This window comes from Lepidochelys kempii, chromosome 9 (genome assembly GCF_965140285.1).
Source record: "Lepidochelys kempii isolate rLepKem1 chromosome 9, rLepKem1.hap1, whole genome shotgun sequence".
Classification (NCBI taxonomy): domain Eukaryota; kingdom Metazoa; phylum Chordata; order Testudines; family Cheloniidae; genus Lepidochelys; species Lepidochelys kempii.
Window position 1 is genome coordinate 3925405 of NC_136388.1, and position 18984 is coordinate 3944388.

The 18984-nt window shown below is 45.6% G+C and overlaps 1 protein-coding gene across 2 annotated transcripts in view; it reads left to right on the forward strand.

Annotated features, from left to right (window-relative positions):
* Nucleotides 1-18984, forward strand: part of P3H2 (prolyl 3-hydroxylase 2) — a 123297-nt gene that overhangs the window by 6006 nt on the left and 98307 nt on the right. The gene's annotated exons all lie outside the window — the stretch shown is intronic.

Genomic DNA, 18984 nt, shown 5'->3' on the forward strand with positions numbered 1-18984 from the left:
CTGATTTGAATTATGACCCGCCTGCTTTTGCTGCCTTGGCAAGTTTTGGTTTGTGTCTGAATGTAGCCTGGAGGCCAAAGCTTTTGCCCTCTTTAGGGGTTTTCTCTGCTATGCATGTGGGTTGGGGAAGTAGGAAATTGCAAGACATGACCCGGTTACAAACTGCTGAGTCAGTAACCTTGTTGGAACTTGCTGTGGACATTCTGCCTGTGAACAGCACAAGAGAACAGAGCTCCCCATGCCCTGCACGGATTCTCACGAGTCAGGAATCCTTGGCCAAAAATAACTAGTAACTTCCTGGAAAAAACTGACAGGTTGATCAAAAACAATTGCTCCTTCTAACCTCACCCTCCAGCTTTTCTCCTAGCTTCTCATTTCCTCCTTTAGTCTTTTTCCTGTCCCCCTTTTGCCTGCATTGTTTGCCATACGATCTTAATAGCCTTTGCTTCCTTCCACATTTGCTTTTCTGTTTCCAGCTCCTGAGTGCTTGCTACCTTTTTCTAACTATCCATCTCTAAACCATGTCTCTGTCTGCCCGTCTACTCAGCCTCTTCTCTGTTTGCACCATAACAAGCGACACAGTGTAAATCCTATTTCTGTAGCCTGGCACCACTAAATACATTTCAGGTGTAATTCAAGAGAGATTTAGACATAGGGGGTAGGAAGCTCACTGGAGTATTGTCAGGATAAAAAGTGGTTTCTGAAGAATAATAATATCCTTGCCTCTCTTTCAAACACCATAGATCATTAAAGAGTAAACATACATTTGATTTTTAAAACTCTTTCCATTCTATTCTGTTACTTTTCTGCATTTCTTTTGGCTAGGATAACTATTACAGATTAACCAGAATAACTTGTTTCTAGCCAATATTGCTTTGAGGATTTCATGCATTAGTACAATGTGGCTGTCTTTAGGTCACCAATAGAGCAGGAGAAGGTGTTTTTTTTGTTGTTTGTTTTTTGTTTTTTTAAATGAAGTTGCTTCTGTTGAATTTTTTTGTTTTTAAAACTTGAAAAACTTTGTATTGCTCTTCAGTTTTATTAAAAAGGTGTTTAGCCAAATTACAGTGTGTTTACAAATTTGCCCTCGCAATGTCCCTTTAACTACCGCATCCTGCTACCAGTAATCTGCTGTTGTGCACAGATATTACTGTTAGGTTGCTCTTATACTGTATAATGCTCTTCATCCAAGGATTTTAAAACACTTCACAAACATTCCCCAATACAGATAGGGAAACTGAGGCATGGGCAATTAAATGACTTGACCAAGGCCATACAACATAGGAGCAGACGGTTCAGGAAGGGAATTATTATTATTTGTTGTATTCTCATGGTACGTAGGAGTCCCTGTGCTGGGCACTGTATAATCAGAGAATAAAATGATCATCCCTGCTCCAAAGGGTTTTGTAATCTGAGTAATGCAGGAGTCCTGCAGGAGAGTGTGATTAAATCACCCATATAGTCTGTCACTAGCACCAGCGTGAGACTTGAAATGGACCACTTGCAGCCATTAAAGGTCCCCTGGCACTTGTTGCAAGACTAGGAATGTTTACCATGGTCCTTGTGCCAAATTCTTTCCATCTCCTCAAATTACTTTCTGCCTGCCTAAACTTCAAACTGCGTAATTACACTAGGCCAGTTTCTCCTCTCGCGCTGATGTAAAACTGGAATCACTAGATGGAAATCATGGAGTTTTCTTCTGGATTTGCACCAGTATAACAGAGACTAGAAGTTTTAACTCCACACACTACTTTTAATTTCTGGTACTAAGATCGTCTGCAATGTTGCTGTGTGTTCTAAACAGCTGCAGGGTTCAACCTCACAGGGGGATGAATTTCAGTAGTGGAGGAAGTTACCCTTGTGTACTTTGTATATCTGTTGGAGAATATAAAGAACTTTGGGATCATGGTATGACAGAAATGTAAATACTACCATTATGAAAAATCCTAAGTGTACATCTCTGACTGTGATGAATTTGCCAGAACTAGTGGAAAATGCTGTTCTCTTGGTAATCCATTCCCTTTGGATGCCTAGTGGCAGATAACACAAGAAAAAGCCACTGGTTCAAAATCTGTGCTGGCAAAAACGATTTAACTTATTTCTCATTAGAGGTATCACCCACTATGCTCTTTGGGAGGTCTGTCCATTTTGTTTTCATCTGACAGATGCCCTGTATCCCAGACAAATGTTGAAATAGAAATGTACGGTAATAGTGTTAATAAATAGGGGGATGCTTTTATCTTTAATCTTGAAGACTGATTTTGCTCTACCATTGACTAAATAAAGAGATTTCAGAGTTGGGTTCTTGGAAAATCTCTTAATTTAGATTGTCTAAAATAGCACCCCTAGTCCTCACCCAGAGGGTAAACATCTTGGTGGTCAGTGAAGTTAAAATTATTGCAGTACAAAAATAAACAGTATTTGTATGGGATGGAATGCTCTGAGCCTTGTGGGATGGATCTATGAAACACAACTTAGGCCTTCAGCCCTGAAGGCATCATCCCGCTGCCATTGAAGTCAGCTGGAGATGGGAATGTTCTGTCAGTCACATCAGTCCCTGAGTCTCCGAAGAAGGGTAGGAGCTCTGCAAATTAAAGTGACTCGGCCCATGTCCAGACACAGCCCATCCATTCATGCTCTCTGGACAGAGTAGCGATGCAGAAACCCCATGTGGACATGTGTAGAGGGTGCTGAATGACCTTTAAATCAAGGTATTGGACTCTGATCAATTTGTATGAGAAATAAACCTAAATATAAGGACTAGCTCCCCCCTAAATCCATGGACTTAAGAACCTATCGTCTGCTCGCTCTTGATGGCAGTGTCCTGAATGAAAACTACATCAACTCACAGGCCCAGTGGTGCAGCCATGCGGGTTTCTTGGCTCCCCCCATACTGGCCCACTCATGTGTCTCCATGCTGACTTGGGAGGGAGCTGGGAAGGTTAAAAAGGTGACTTGGGTCCTGATTTTCGGATCTCATGAGCACCCAGCACCCGCGCTGACGTCCGTGGGAGCTGCAGGTGCTCTTGGCTCTCAAAATCAGGCCCTTGTTTGAGCAACAAAGCTACCGACAGTGGTGGCATGTTTTTTTTTTTTTTTTTTATGGTGTGAACATAAAATGTGATTGTTACAAGTTGGGCTGAGACCCACCGAGCTCATTTCACAAAAGCCACTCGACAACCACCAGATAGCAATGACTGGATGTGATCCTGCCAGGTGCTGAGAGCGTCCTCCGCTCCCTTGCAAGGGGCCTAAGTACCTCCCAGGATTGGGCACCTGGGCTAGATTTGAACCAGGGGCCTGGAGCTGAAATGCTGTAGTCCTCCTTTTGTCAGTTTCAAGGGGAGAGTAAAGTTTCCCCTAAGTGGGTGTTGAGGTCTCCTCTCCCCTCGAAGCCCGTTGCGGGGAGGATAAGGGTCATAATTGGGGGGGAGGGGACAGCTCTGGTAATGATGAGAGAATCAATCCTTTCTTTTCAAGCCAGGGCCCTGTTCCTGCTCCTACTGAAGTCAAAGGAAGCTAGACTGGATCCTAAAGGGGTGTTAATATAAACTGATGTTGCACAGAACTGGTTCCTGTATCAAACCACTTCCCCAAGGAGGTGTTCAGAGGCATTAAGAGGGGATGGGGGCCGATTCTGATTTCTGTTACACCTGTATGAGTTTGGAATGACTCCACTGAAGTCTCCAGAGCTACTCTGCGTTTACATGGGGGAAGGCCTGTGGTCTTTAATAGCAGTTCTGACTGCAGGGAGCACAGCCTTCAAAGTTCCTTGGTTATTCTAGTTTCTGACCAATCCTAGGCAATAATCTCCACAAAGCAAGGACTTTAATTCCTAGGTCTCTGAGGACTGATCTTGGAGAGGGGTCTGAGTGTATACATGCAAGGGGCAGATAGCTAAACAGCATTCCATAGCCACATCATACTGCCCAGCCAAACCACCTCCTCGCCACTGCAACTGGGCATTTAACTGACCTTCCGAGGCTGACGTCCAGGGTCGTGGATTCTCCACTGAATAATTATATCAACAAAACTGGTATCTTGATCCCAGATCATCAATGTCCTTTTCTCCTCCCTTGGGTGGGAAGCCAAACCCATGTGTACTAACTGGAATGCAGGGCAGAGTCTGGCTGTGGCCTATCCGATCTGGAGGCCAAATATTTTCTTGTCGCTTCTTGTTCGTTTATATAAGTTTAAAAAAAAAAAGAGGAAAACATGTTCCTTCGGGCCTGGATAAAAGGACGACTTGTGTTCATAACTGGACTGGAACCAGATGGCTGGCTGTCCCTCGCCCTGAGAATGCCATTGCATTGCTCACCACCCTGCAACTCCACTCTTGTCACGTGCAGATGCAGCAGAATTATCTTTGCAAGCTGGTGTGTTCTTCAGCTGCCCCCGGTGTGGTGCGTTTTAAGCTTAATCTTTATTGATGTAAAGCATGCAGATGGGGTGTTCAGAAGTAAAAAAGGGCAGAGCTGACACAAGGCTTGCTTCGTTAACATGATGGGTCTCACAGCAGGTGCTAAGCTTTCAACTTACAACAGGCATGGGCAGGCAAAATTAATAGCATGGTGTTCAAGGATGTAGTTAAAAACAGAAAGCATTGAAGATTGGATGTGAAGGAAGAATCAGACCTACTGGGGCATCATAAGTAACGAAACACATGCAAGTGATGAACTATATGTAAGCAGGGGAATGGTCACACTACTGTGGGAAACTTTCCTGGCTTCTGCACTACCCCGGTGAAGTGGACTAGCGAAAGGATCTGAGTCCTCGCTCCCACTTCCTTTACCCAGAGGCCTCCCTGCCCTTGAGAACTCCCCTTCCACTCTCCTGTCTGGCAGAGTCCTCGTAACCCCAACAAGGCTGGGCCCAGGATTTCTGGGGGGCTCGACCCCCAACCCTGCTGCGGTCACCTAGGACAGGGGCTAGGGTGTCCCCACTCCGGGGTGCTCTCTCTGCACTGGGCACCTCCCTGACCCACTGATCATTACATACAATTTAAAGCAAATGCAAGTTATTTAATCAACAATTAATTAAAAAAAAAAAAGAATAAGGAAAAATAGGAAAGGTGAAAGGAAACACATCACCCCGCTCTGTGGCAGGGAACATCACAAACAGCGTCTCTGGAATGTCAGGGCAGTTCACAGCCTGTGGCCCCTGCCCAGGCCCTGGCTGTGCTACAGGGATGCTGCGGGTTGGATGCTTGCAATGGTGGTGGCCACACACCTCTGGGCTTTGGGCGGTGAGACCCTTCTTCACAGTGTCCGCCCCCTGTTGGGTTAAGATCCCACTCCCAGTCTGGCCTCCAAGGACCCTTGGCTGGGGGTGTCTCTCTGCACTGGGCACTTTGCCCAGGGTCCCCCCTTGGCTGGCCCCAGTTGCTCACCGCACCCGGCTCCAGACTGCTCCAGCCCCAGCTCCACTGTTCGAGCTCTGGCTCCACTCTGCCTCAGCACGGCGGCTGCTGCTCTGCCTCCAGCCCCCGGGCTGCTGCTCTGGCCCCTCTGGCTCTGTGGCTTGAGCCCTGCTCCCAGGCCAGGTCTGCTCTGTGGGCTGCTTCCGTGACTCTGCTCCCAGCTCTGACCTGCGTCCTGGACGGCTTTTCTGGCCCCTCTGGCTGGCCCAGCTCTGCTCCCCAGCTCAGCTTGGGCCCCGGGTCTCTCCTTAGCTCGGCCCCACTCTGTCTGACCTAGGCAATTCCAGCTCACACGGAGGACAGGACCCACCCTGGCCTCCTGACTCCCTGATTAACCCTGTCAATCAGGCTGACCTGGAGCACTGGCCTCTCCCCATTCTTGTAGTACTGGGACCTAGCCAACGCCCCTTCCCCCGAACGTTAGTAAGGGGACGACAGTCCTCTTACATATACATGCAGCCAAGGTTTTTCAAAAACGAGGGACCTGACATCAGGCTCCTAAATCCATATTTAGGCTCCTCAAATAAATAGCCTAATTTTTCAGTTGTGCCTAGTGCTCACAACTCCTGCTGAAGACTGCAGGAGCTGCTGAATACTCAGCTCTTTCAGGCCACTTATTTACATTCTTTTATAGGCACACAGGAGTCTAACGTCCGGCCTCCATTTTGCAAAATCTGAACCCCAGTTCATTGCACGTCTCCTAGTGCGTTGCCCAATGTTTCTGAGGAATGGAGGGCTGGTTTACTGTTGATGGCCAATCCGCTAAGGGTGAGGGGGTGGCTCAGGGGATCCGTATGGATGCCTCCATCACCAGTGCACACACAGTTGTTGGTTTGCATGTGGCCTGGTTCAGAGGTGATGGGGAGTGGTTGACTTGGGATGGCCGTTTGGGGGGTCTCGGTCTGGTTCCTTATGCACAAGTGTCAACATTGTAATAGGATCTCCGGGGAGAGTGCTGAATAGGCATAAACAGAGGCAGTACCACTCCTTTGTGCCTAGAGGTGCCCACATCCCCCTCAAGTCAGGAATTGGGCATTGTGGAGAGACACGTGTGATCCATGCGGTGTATCAGTTCTACGGACACAGAACTTCAGAACTGGTTTCCAACAGAGCTGGACGCTCACAACTCTAAGTGATGTCAATAGAAGCGGAAGGGACTCAGCACCTCTTGAGACTGGCTGGATGCCTTTTCCCAGGCACTGAAAACAGCATTACATTAACAACATATCTGGAGAGCTGAAATTAGACTCAGAATAATGTTGTGCATAGTATGGAGACTTGAGATGAATGAGCTGGCCTGGCTTTTGCCAATGCACTAGGAGGATTTTGCAGAAGGAAGTGCCAATAACAGAGATGCTGGAGGCAGCTTCCAGGAGTCCCTTGTTATCATCTCCCCTAATTGAAGAGAGGAGTTTAATGAGATTGTGTCATAGTCACTCCATGTATGGCTCCCAACCAGAGAGGATCCGTTCCCAGGGCTCAGACAAATACTTCTGGAGAGCATCTTATTTTACCTTTGGAACATATCAAAGGCCTAGAAAAGCTCTCATTTGAAGAGAGATTAAATAATCCCAAACTTTTCATCTTTGAAAGAACATGAACAAGAGGCAGGGCAGAATAAGATTATGTGAGATGATGAATGGTCTTGAAGGTAGATCAGGAACTTCCCTTCTTCTTGCATTCTAAATCAAGAAGAGCAGGACATCTGGTGAAACACAAAGTTGGGAAATTCAAAACTGATATACTAGGTCTCACCATGCGTAATTAGACTGTGGAACACACTCCCACAGGAAGTTGTTGAAGTCCAGAATTAAAAAGATTCAAAAAGGGATTGAATATATAAATAGCAAGAATATTCAGAATGTCATAATGACAATAAAAATGTTGGCCGGGATATTAAAGCTTGTGACTCAGGACATAAGCCAATCACTAATTATTAGAAATCAGGATGAGATCTAGTGTGGGGGGAGCAGATTATCCAGCATCTACTGCTGTGGGTTTCTTGCATCATCCTCTGAAGCATCTGGTTTAACTCTAGAATTTCCCATGCCCCAGGGCGCTTGAGGCAGCCCATTTTCCCCCCCAGTCTTGTCTATCCGGAGCAAGATGTTTTATCCCATCGTAAGTTGTCCCCATGATGGTAATATCCTTTTCGATCATCCTCTGATAGGTCATTCTTTGTCCTCCATGTCTTCTCTTCCCCTCTCCAAATGAGATCCTGTGTAAGACATACCTGGTGCTTGTGCCACATGGTAGCCGGATGGCATGGCCAAACCACTGTAGCTGTCTCTGTCCGATTACTGAATCTGCAGTCCACTGACCTGTGTGGTACAACACTTCCACGTGGGTTACACAATCTCTCCTTTGAACTCCCAAGGTGTTTCTTAAACAAAGCTGCATTCAGCTTCCTTTTTATGTACTTCCACCATCTGACATGTTTCCGAGGTATACAGTAGTATTGGGAAGACAATAGCATTGTACAATCTCATTTTAGTACATCGATGTATCTTTCTACTCTTCCAGATGTCTGACAAATGGGAAAATGATCCACTGGCTTTGTCAAGTCTTGCCTTCACTACTTTAGTGAGCTGCTGTTAGCAGATATTGTACTTCCAAGATGGACTAAGTCATCAAATCTTTCATATGCTTCTCCATCAATCACACATCCATTGTTGTTTGACAGCACTCTCTCCTATCTCCATGATCTTGTTCTTCTCAATACAGATATGAAGTCCCATTGTGGCTTCTTTGGCTTTTATGTTCATAAAGAGTCTTCATTCCATCCAAGTTGTCAGTATAAAAATATCTGCAAAATCGAAGTCTCACACTTCTCTTGCTCAAACAATGCCAGAGTTTTCTGCAGCAGCCATCACTCTTCTCATCACAAAGTCTGTAACAGTGCAGAAGCGAAGAGGGGATAGTACGCAATCTTGCCTTGGACCAGTAACCATCTTAAATCACTCAGTGTGTCTGCTCTCTGTCCTCATACAGCACAGGGACTTGTCCTACAAAGCTTTTATCTAATTAACCTCTTTGCTGGAATTCCATAGTGTCTCAGGATCTTCCAGAAGGCTTCTCAGTGGAAACATTTTCATAAAATCAACAAAGTTAAAAACCATCTTTTGCTGGTATTCTAAGTCTTTCTCATTGAGTCTTCTCAAATCTGGTCTGAATACAACCCACCTGATCAAAATCCAGCCAGTTCTTCCCTGAGTACTTGATCAGCATCAATTTTCATCCTATTTTAAATGATAATGCAAAATACTTTTCCAGGAACACACAGGAGTGTCATTAGGGTTACCAACCATCCAGGATTGTCCTGGAGTCTCCAAGAATTAAAGATTGTCATGTGATGAAACCTCCAGGAATACGTCCAACCAAAATTGGCAACTCTGTCACTGTTCACAAAGAAGCTGGTCCCCCTTTTTTAGGAAGTTTACAGACCTCTTCTTCCTCAGTCTTTAGTACAGTTCTACTTTCCCCAAACCATTCTGTACAACCTGTGCATTTATGATCATTTATGTAATTCACCATCACTTTGACACCAGCTTTTAACATTTCAACCATCTATGTTGTTATATCCTGGTGCTTTACAACTCTATGGTTGGTTTGTAGCTTTAGTTACTTCCTCAAAGGTGATTATTTCCAATGATCTAGGCAAGTCTGCTATCTCTTCTCCTCTCTCAATGTGTGTTAGTGGTTCTGGCTGGTTAAGCACAGCCTGGAGAGGTTCCATCCAACAGACTGTCTTTCTTCTGTGGTTAAAATTGTACCATCTTGAGCCTTCACAATGCCAAAATGGTTCAAGAATTGTGATGTCAGTTGTTTAGCTACTGGAATACACTTTTTTTTAGAATCTCCTCTCTTGTACAGCTCCTCAGCTTGTCTTGCTCTATTTTCCATCCATTATCTCCTCTTAATCGTTTTCAGAATCGGGACCTTCTGACAAGGCAGGAGAACATAGGAACTACCCAAACGATTAAGCACATGAGTAACTTTGCACCTATTGAACTCAACCAGCTAGATTCTGCTCTTCACTACTCCAGTTTCATACTGCTGTAGGCCCAGAGAATTCAGTGGCATTATTCTGCATTTACACTGGTTTAACTAAGCAGAATTTGGCCCAGTGGAGCTACTCTCCTATGTCACGTTATCATGTGCATGAGTGTTTGTTTGAAGGATCAAGGCCTTAGTCAATTATCCCTTGTGGAAAAGACCCATGGAGGAGCAAGAAAAACTCTTAAATGTTTTCTTAAAGGAATGTATTACAGGACATTTCTAGGATTAGATACTATTTTAAGGAAACTGGATTTTTATTCCTTTTTTTAAATAGTCAAATTCAAAGAATTCCCCTTTCAATGTGCACTGCAATGCTTCTACCTCCCAACACCGGAGCTCTGGGGGTTCCTCTTGAAACATGGGCTGAGCTCCGAACATGCAGGGCAGTCAGAGGGAAGTTTGCTTTCAGAACATAAGCCTGCCTCAAACGTGGGCAGCACTGATTCATGGAAAGCGTTCATTTATTCGTGCAAACCTGTTTTATCAATTAAAGCTCTGTCTCACATTAAGCTGAGAATTGTGTAAAGCCTGCTAGTGTTTTTCTTTATCATATCACCCGGCATTACGGCTCCCTTCTCTTTCCTCTGCTCCCCAGTAATTAGAGCAGATTGCCCAGCGAGAGCAGGCATATGCTGAAGTCAGAGCAGCCGTGTGTCAAGAATGATCGTGACCTAAATGACTGCATGGTGTGTGTAAACCTGCAAGTGACTAAATCCCTTATAAATCACTATCTCCGCAGTGCCTAAGACCCTGCTTACATGCCTGATCTGTGAGTGTTACCAGTCTAATGCATGTGTGGGCAGGCAGCGAGTAACTGTCTAATCAAGTTAGTACACTGGAAAAGGAGTAACGCTTTATCACAGGGTTGGTACCGTCGATCTAGGAGTTGGGGTTAAGCCATCTCCCTCTGGTTTGGGGAAAGACAGTTGCCTGTCGTCAGTGTGGGAATTTGCAGGGTAGTGGGGTAAGGCCAGCTGCAGGGAATGACTTAATTCTTCCCCCCCCCCCGGCACACTGTAAGACGTACTGTGGCTGGTGGGGAGAGTCCAGGAGTGAAGGATCTCTGAGTGGGCACATGGTGGCTTTCCCTCCCAGGGCTAGGCTGAACCGAACCGTGCTTTACCCTTTGCTTTCGCTTCTGGGCCATAAAGGGACGGGACATTCTTGGCATTCACCTCTTGCTTCTGCAGTAGCATTCACGCCCTCCCGAGGTGTGGGGGCTCCTTTGCTGCTCCGACTGGCCTGCCTCACCCACGCCGTTGTACCATCCCTGAGACTTATGCCAGCGCTAAAAGCTCCCTTTCCTGCCAGCAGGTTCTTGGCGCTGGCGCGGACGTGGACTGTGCCATCTGCCACTGCGGGGCAGTAGTTTCAGTGGCCGGTAAACCTACGTATTATGGGAAAATGCAGGGCGGGGTGGGGCCGTTTGGCCTCTGGTTCCAGGCACAGCCGGTCAGCAGTGATGAGGGTTGTCGCCAACTGATCGCCGTTGGGCTGTGTGGGATGGGTGCAGGAAGGGCAGGAGTCTGCCTAGTTCCTAATTTCCACATCTCACACACCGCTTTCTCAGCTGGCACTGCATTGGCACCGTTGTAGAGAGATCCAGGACTCGAGAGTGGGCCCTGGAGGCCTCTTTCTGCTATGGGTGGGTCTGTTCGTCCTGGGCTGAGGCATCTTGGCAGGGACCGTTGTGGTGGGCAACTTGTCCGCAGTCCAGCCTGTATCCTGTCTGTGGACAGACAGAGGATGCAAGTTTCCCCAGGCGGTCAGTCCTGCCCCTGTCACCAGAACCATGTGCAGGTAAATGGAAGAAAGGCTGAGTGGAGAAAATCAATATCACTGTTGGCAGAAACGTGATACTTTTGGGCCTAGGTTCCCTGCGTCCTGGATTTGTAATTCTAGCCCATTTCCTTGACTGGAGGCAGATGTTCTGTGTGTGCCTCTGATCAGCAGCTCATCGCCGGACACTAAATGGGGGTTAAAGTGCTTTACAGAAACTTCCTATGTTGTTCCTGCAACCCCACAGCTAGTGCAGGCCATGTTCCCTGTCCCCACGTCTCCACCCTGGCGTGGCCGCTATGGCCTTTTAAAGATAGCAGTCTGCGTCTCCCAGACATGGTGTAAATAGAGCTGTCACCCACGTGCCTGTTGCTATCAAGGAGGAAACAGGCTTGGGCTTCCTGGCATCACGGCTTTGGAATGTTCGACTCCCGGGGCACAGTGGGTGGCTGGCGCATAAAACCATCATCAGGGCATGTAGCAGCGCACACCAGCTGCACGGCATCCAGGGCGCTAGACTTGCAGCAATGTCCATCTGTAATGGGTAGGAAGCAGCTAGGATTCCTCTTGTGAGTGAGGGAGAGGCAGATCCCCTCCTTTCCTTTTTCTGGCCTCCACCCCCCACCACCCGGAGACTTTCCAAGGGATTTTTTTCATAGGGATGTTTCTGCTGGGTTATCTGGTCCAGTAGCCCTCAAACTTTTGCCACGAAGAGTCCACAAACCAGCTGAGGATTTTTAGCTGCCCCACAAATCCCCCAGTCCTTCACAGCTGCTAGATGCTTTCGGGTGTGAGATGCGGGGTCGGAATGGAGGGCTGATTTCCCCCTGTCCTCAGCCACTGGTGCTCTCACTTGGCAAAGGGTCAGGTTTTGACGCTATGCCGAAGGATACTAAATGTCTCCTAACATCCTGCAATACCTGTAATCCTAGAGGGCTCAGTCCCATCCTCCTCACATGGGCAGGCCCAGAGGGTGCATTTTGACTAAGCCTTAGAAATCTGAATCCATCCTGTGACCGCTAAAGCTCTGGGAATTGAATGTTCTCAAACTCCGGCCCTGAACTTAGATGAGGAGAGCAACCCATCTCTGGGGACTCATTCTTTGCCTGATTGCTGCATGAGTTTTAAACATTCAGCAGAACATGCTTTGGAAAATGACTTTGCAATGGGGCATGAGGTTATCCAAGGGGTTGTTTTTAACTCCAGTTCACTGTTGTTTTAATAACCATGCTTCTGTTTTGCATGGCTATTTCTAGATCCTCTCTTTGAAATGCTGATGTATGATAGACTTGCAAACATACTTCTTTAGCCCCGTTGAAGTTTTTTGAATTGGAACAAAACTGGTTACGTAGACCTGAATGATCACGTAGGTTAATTTCTGTTCTTGAAAGTTAGAGGGTTTAAAGTTGATTTTAAGTTCTTACAAATCCACGCACTGCCTTAGATCAACAGAAAATATGCATCGTACAACCATCCCACCCTCCGTGTTTGGAATGAGACCTATTAGATAAGGACTAAAGTTGGGGCATATTTCAGATATATTCTTTACATTCCTGTTTGGGAATAAACTACGAGCAACTTTGAAAATTATCCATGGAGAGCGGAATAAATGAGCACAGTTATCCGAAGAAATGCTCTTAGTTTTTTTGTGTGTGTTTAATATTGGAATGAGCAAAATGTGCAAAAGGAAGTCTTCTCAGATGCATGGGTGACAAGCGCACCCTTGCACATGCTCGGTACGTTTCATGGACCTATTCTACATGTGCACTGAGACTCTTAGAGCCAGGGGTCACAAAGACCAAATTCTCTTCTCACTTGCACCCAGGCTGCACCACTGAAGCAGGAGGGCTTGCTCAGGTTTATTGAAAGCAGAACTTGGCCCAGTATCTGCAGGATTACTTCATCCAGCACTGAAATGCAGCCATCGCTGGGGTGGAGGACAGCAGCTTTGGGAAGTGAAGTATTGAAGTGAAGAGTTTAGCTCTCGGTTTAGCTCAGTTTAGCTCTCTGCTCCCCATACAGGAGTGGTTATAGCTTGCCAATAGTGCTGTAGTTTGCCAAGTATATAAAAGCCTTATTTTTCAAAGGCCAAGTTGGGTGGTTGGCTCAGATTGCAAACTTCTAGCTGAGATTTTTGACTCCCCCGAGGTCTGTGAGTATGTGTTGGGATCTGACTCATATCTAGTTTAAAAACATAAAAAGGACAGGAGGGCTAGTATGTGAAGGGGAGGAAGGAGAAATCCTTTTCTCTTGGATATAGCTACAATTTCCTTTTTCTGGGAGTATCAGTCAAGTCCAAGCAAGGACAGCAGGCCCTCGCTAAACTAGCTCTGTCATTTTCTTTTGCTACAACAGTTGTATGGTAGAGTTAAGCCCCTGGTGTATTCTCCCCTTTCTGCACCAGGAAGCCTGTCTTTGTGCTTATTGCATTCAGAGCTCTCGCTTTGTATTCCTGAACACTCCTTCCTTGGCCGGCTTTTATTTGGACCAATGCAGAACATAACCCCACCCCCACCCCCATCCAATTCTTATCTGGGAACACTGTTTGGCGCAGGCAAAGACTTTGCCCTGCCAGTGACCTATGACAACACCAGGAGGATGTCAGTGCTAGAAAATTTCACTCCAGCCAGACGTACACGTACAAACAGAATGCAGCCAGAAATAGCAGTGCCATAGGGTTACTGAGCTGTGTGCTGGGCCCTGGCTCTTGGAGCCAAGGGTGACAAAGACAACAACCCAAGGGGACCTACTCTGGTTAGCTGATATATGACTTCTGAACCTGGTTTTGTAAGTGTTCATTGCCGGGTGCTCAGCTGCGAAACTGCCAGTTTCCTGTGGGGAGACAGATCTCCAGGCTTTGCCGTCTGTACAGTGTAACAGCACCGGTAAATCGGTCCCTATTGTTCTTGGCCACTCAGTTTGAGGGCCATATGTCCCAAAGCTGCTACAGCAAACAGCAGGAGTCTGGCCAGTCCCCTAAGGCTGGTCGGGAAAATGTTTTCTTGCTCCCGCCTGTCGATGGAAACGAAAGCTTTCGTTTGGGTCAAAGGTGTTCCTGTTCTCCTCAAACATTTGAAAAATTTCCCCGAGAATGGCTGTTTTCTGCCGAAATGTCCATTTCGATGAAGACGCTATTTTCAGCCAAAAAATGTCGTTGAGCAGCTCTGCAACCCGCCCAGCTGTGAATCCCCTTGGGAAATGGCCGCATCTGCATCCCAGTCCCATCCCCCAGGGTGCCGGGCTTTCCTTCTAAATCTTGCTCTAGCAACATCCTCCCTCCTCGTGCTCAGCTCTGCAAAGTCTAGTTGAGCTGGGCAGGTGTCTCAACCATTTGATTAGCACGCGTGCGTGCGTGTGCGTACGTGCGTGCTTATGTACAAGCAGAGTGGGCCATTTGCTGCTGGTGACTTTTTGTTGCGCGCTGGCCTAGCCATTGCTGTTAGTGCTGGATTCAGGAGGGATTCCACAGCATTTGCATTCCGCTCCTGCTTGGCGGTCCTGCATTTTATTGTCTTCCTTTATTGTATTCTCTAGTTAGAAAAAGAAACTGATCTACAACGGCCGCCACAGTTATCTCTCTTTGCACAGGAGTCAGTTCATAGGGGAGCTGAACCTGCTCTGTTACGCTGGTGAAAACCAGGAATAATTCCAGCCAGGTCAGTGGAGCTACATATGTATGGAAACCCAGATGAGTGAGAGCAAATATTTAGCAGTTCCCCAGTCCTGGATCTTCCAAACAACTTTTCCACCTCAAACCAGACCTATGAGACCCCCTTGCTATTCCAGGCCTGGGACAACCCTGCACTCTACTGCTGTAGTAATGCACTTCAGTCCTCTGTAACACCTATGCTGTTGCAGGATGGGAGAGTCCCCAGGAGCCCTAGATTTTAGTCTTCACAACTTGTTGCAGATTTCCATTCGGTGTGGTGGAACAGACAGATGTCCCCTGGCACTTGATGGAGATCCCGAAACTTATTTCACCTGAGCCATCTATCTTTGCACTTCACTAATTATAGCAGGGAAAATGTATTAAACCATTGCACTCCCGGAAGCCTCCATTCTCAGGCTACACTGACGTGGATTTGAGAAATCCTGGGTCTTGCGCATGCTCACAGCCTTAGGGAAAAAGTCTGTTGGTTGCACTTCATTGAGCCTTTTGGAGTTCCTAGCTGGAGAAGAACTTAGCAACACATGGCTGCCTGAATTTCTAAATGCTTGCTGCTTTGTTCACATTCGCTTTTGTCCCAGGAGGAATGAAGTAATTTGTTTGATTTGCCCTGCTGCTTTACACTGATACCGATGAATGGCAGAAAACAAGACCATGGTGAGTATGTGTAATCTGGGAGCATGTGGTTTTGAAATATGTGATAACTTACACATCAGTACTAGAGTGGCCAGTTTGGAAAACCTATCAGCAAGGCTCTTGAGTAACTTAAGATAATGACTCCTCTAGGAATTATGCAATGTCGTGGAGTGGAAGGAATTTAAAGTAAGCCACTGCTAAAGTCTTACCTCATTGGCCACAGAAAAGCAGCCTGCGATTCAACCGAAAACTTTTCCACACAAAGGTCTGGATTCATCCTTTGTGGGCAGAGCATAGTGTGGTATAGTCTAAATACAAGGTAAAAAACCAGTATCACATATGGATTTGGGTGGGAGCCTTGCTGAAGTTGGAAAAATGCTAGGTCTCATTCACCGATTAAGGCTGTGTGACTTCATTGGAGCATGTATGGAGGAGGAATATTTCGTTGTATAATTATCATAAATAGGAAACTTAGAGCTTTTTTTTATGACTAGCTTTTCTAATGCAGTCACCCATCAGATTTTGCTTGTGAAAGGCCTGCCCTGAGTTGTTGTCAGTTGTTTCCTAGCTTTAAAGAAACCTCTAAGCATCACGTCTTGTTCTGAGGAAAGCTGCCACCTTCTTTTCCTCTTCTCATCTCAGAAATTGTTCTCCCACAAATCCTCAGGGGCTTGCAGTTCCTTCCTAGTTAGATGCCATTAGGTTTAATAAGGGAACATTGACTGAATCAATTGTAGACTCTTTTATAACTGCTGCTGGTGGTGGTAACACAGACCAGAACAGATGCCAAGAAACCAAACACTGTTTGTTTGTTTTTTTCCTTTTGGCTGTTCATCTTTGTGGAAGCCCCATTTCACACTGCAAGAGGGTATGTAGATGACAGCTGAATACCCAGCTGTGATGTACAGATGACTGTTTTTCCCTCGCATTCGCAAAAGAAATACACATGCTGGGTCAGATTGCTTGTGTCATAAAAAGAAAGGGAAGGCTAACCACCTTTAAATCCCTCCTGGCCAGAGGAAAAAACCCTTTCACCTGTAAAGGGTTAAGAAGCTAGGATAACCTCGCTGGCACCTGACCAAAATGACCAATGAGGAGACAAGATACTTTCAAAGCTGTGGGGGGGGGGGGAAACAAAGGGTTCTCTCTGTCTGTGTGTTGCTTTTGCTGAGACCAGAGCAGGAATGCAGGTCAGAACTCCTGTAAAGGGCTAATAAGCAATCTAGTTAGATATGTGTTAGATTCTGTTTTGTTTAAATGGCTGAGAAAATAAGTTGAGCTGAATGGAATGGATATTCCTGGTTTTGTGTCTTTTTGTAACTTAAGGTTTTGCCTAGAGGGATTCTCTATGTTTTGAATCTGATTACCCTGTAAGATATTTATCATCCTGATTTTACAGAGGTGATTCTTTTACTTTTTCTTTAATTAAAATTCTTCTTTTAAGAACCTGATTGTTCTTAAGATCCAAGGGTTTGGGTCTGTGGTCACCTATGCAAATTGGTGAGGATTTTTATCAAGCCTTCCCCAGGAAAGGGGGTGTAGGGTTTGGGAGGATTTTGGGGGGAAAGACGTTTCCAAGCGGGCTCTTTCCCGGTTATATATTTGTTAGACACTTGGTGGTGGCAGCAATAAAGTCCAGGGGCAAAAGGTAAAAAAGTTTGTACCTTGGGAAAGTTTTAACCTAAGCTGGTAAAAATAAGCTTAGGGGGTTTTCATGCAGGTCCCCACATCTATACCCTAGAGTTCAGAGTGGGGAAGGAACCTTGAGATGGTGGGATTAACTTGAAATCATTTTGAGATCAATTTGAGATTTTTTTGAACCAGAAGCATAGATTTTAAAAGGAAATATTTTTTTTCCTTTGGGCTGCTGGAAAGCAAGTTTTAAGCTGAAAGCAGTTAGAGGTTTTTTTTTTGTCTCTGCTTGGGGACCAGAGCAGAGACAAAAGGTAATTGTCTTTTGTGAGTTGGAGTTTTCTCTACCTAAAGGCAGGGTAGTTAACCTCCTGCAGGGAAATTCACAAGTCTTCACAGACTTGAAGTTGTTTTTTACCTAAGAGCAACTAGAAGGGTTTTCTGTCTATTTGCCTGGAGACAAAGGTGTTAGTTTTGGAGGGGGGGGGGGTTAAAGGATTTTTCTGTAGGCTGACCATCACGATCAGAGAACACAGGTATCCAGTTACAGCAAAACCTGTTTTTGTTTTGAAAAGTCAAGTTTTTTGTTTGTTTTTAGTTCTAACTCTCGGGTGTAAAGTTAGTTAAAAACAGAGAGGCAAACATGGCAGAAACCAAGGAAACAGCCAAAGAGGCTGCCCACAGGAGAGCTATGGAGGCAAAGGAAAAAGAAATTAAGAAAAAGTAAAAGAATCACCTCTGTAAAATCAGGATGGTAAATACCTTACAGGGTAATCAGATTCAAAACATAGAGAATCCCTCTAGGCAAAACCTTAAGTTACAAAAAGACACAAAAACAGGAATCTACATTCCATTCAGCACAACTTATTTTCTCAGCCATTTAAACAAAACAGAATCTAACACATATCTAACTAGATTGCTTATTAGCCCTTTACAGGAGTTCTGACCTGCATTCCTGCTCTGGTCTCAGCAAAAGCAACACACAGACAGAGAACCCTTTGTTTCCCCCCCACTTTGAAAGTATCTTGTCTCCTCATTGGTCATTTTGGTCAGGTGCCAGCGAGGTTATCTTTAGCTTCTTAACCCTTTACAGGTGAAAGGGTTTTTTCCTCTGGCCAGGAGGGATTTAAAGGTGGTTAGCCTTCCCTTTATTTTTATGACATCTTGTAAAGGGCTTTAATAGGGACCACAGAGATTCTCCTTCAGCAAGGATTTCAACTCTCAGACAGTGGATCACACATGAGCGTTCATAGCTCATGAAATAATTACCTCCTCCTAGCAAGGTTAGCTGAACTGCATTTATGGAAGGATGCTCCGGACTCTGCAGGATTGGGACCTTTAATGCTTTTTGATTTTCATTAAAGTGAATGGGGAAAAAAAGTTACATTTTTTGGACACTAGAATGAGCTCAATTACTCAGCCAAGTCATGACTGGGCCCAGCCTGGCTAGCTGTTAGTGGGTTACAACACAAGGTAGTATGGTACCAAAATGTGTATTAAAAGCACCTATAATTCCAGTGTTACAACACACCCTACGTTATATGTACCCTGATGTGTACGTTCTCGGGGTTTGTCATTTTCAGGTTTCTTATTTAAATCCTTGCAAAGCTACTGAATTAGTGTTTTTTGTGCAAAAATGCTCTTTTAAGAAGCATGTTGAGCTTTTGAAAACCGTTTAGTTGTTGCGGTGGAAAACTCTCTGGCAGCTGCTGTGGGTTATTATGGAATTTGAGCAAAGTCTTTAGTCCTACAGTCGGGGTATAATGTTTATTAGGAACCTTTTTTTGCTCTC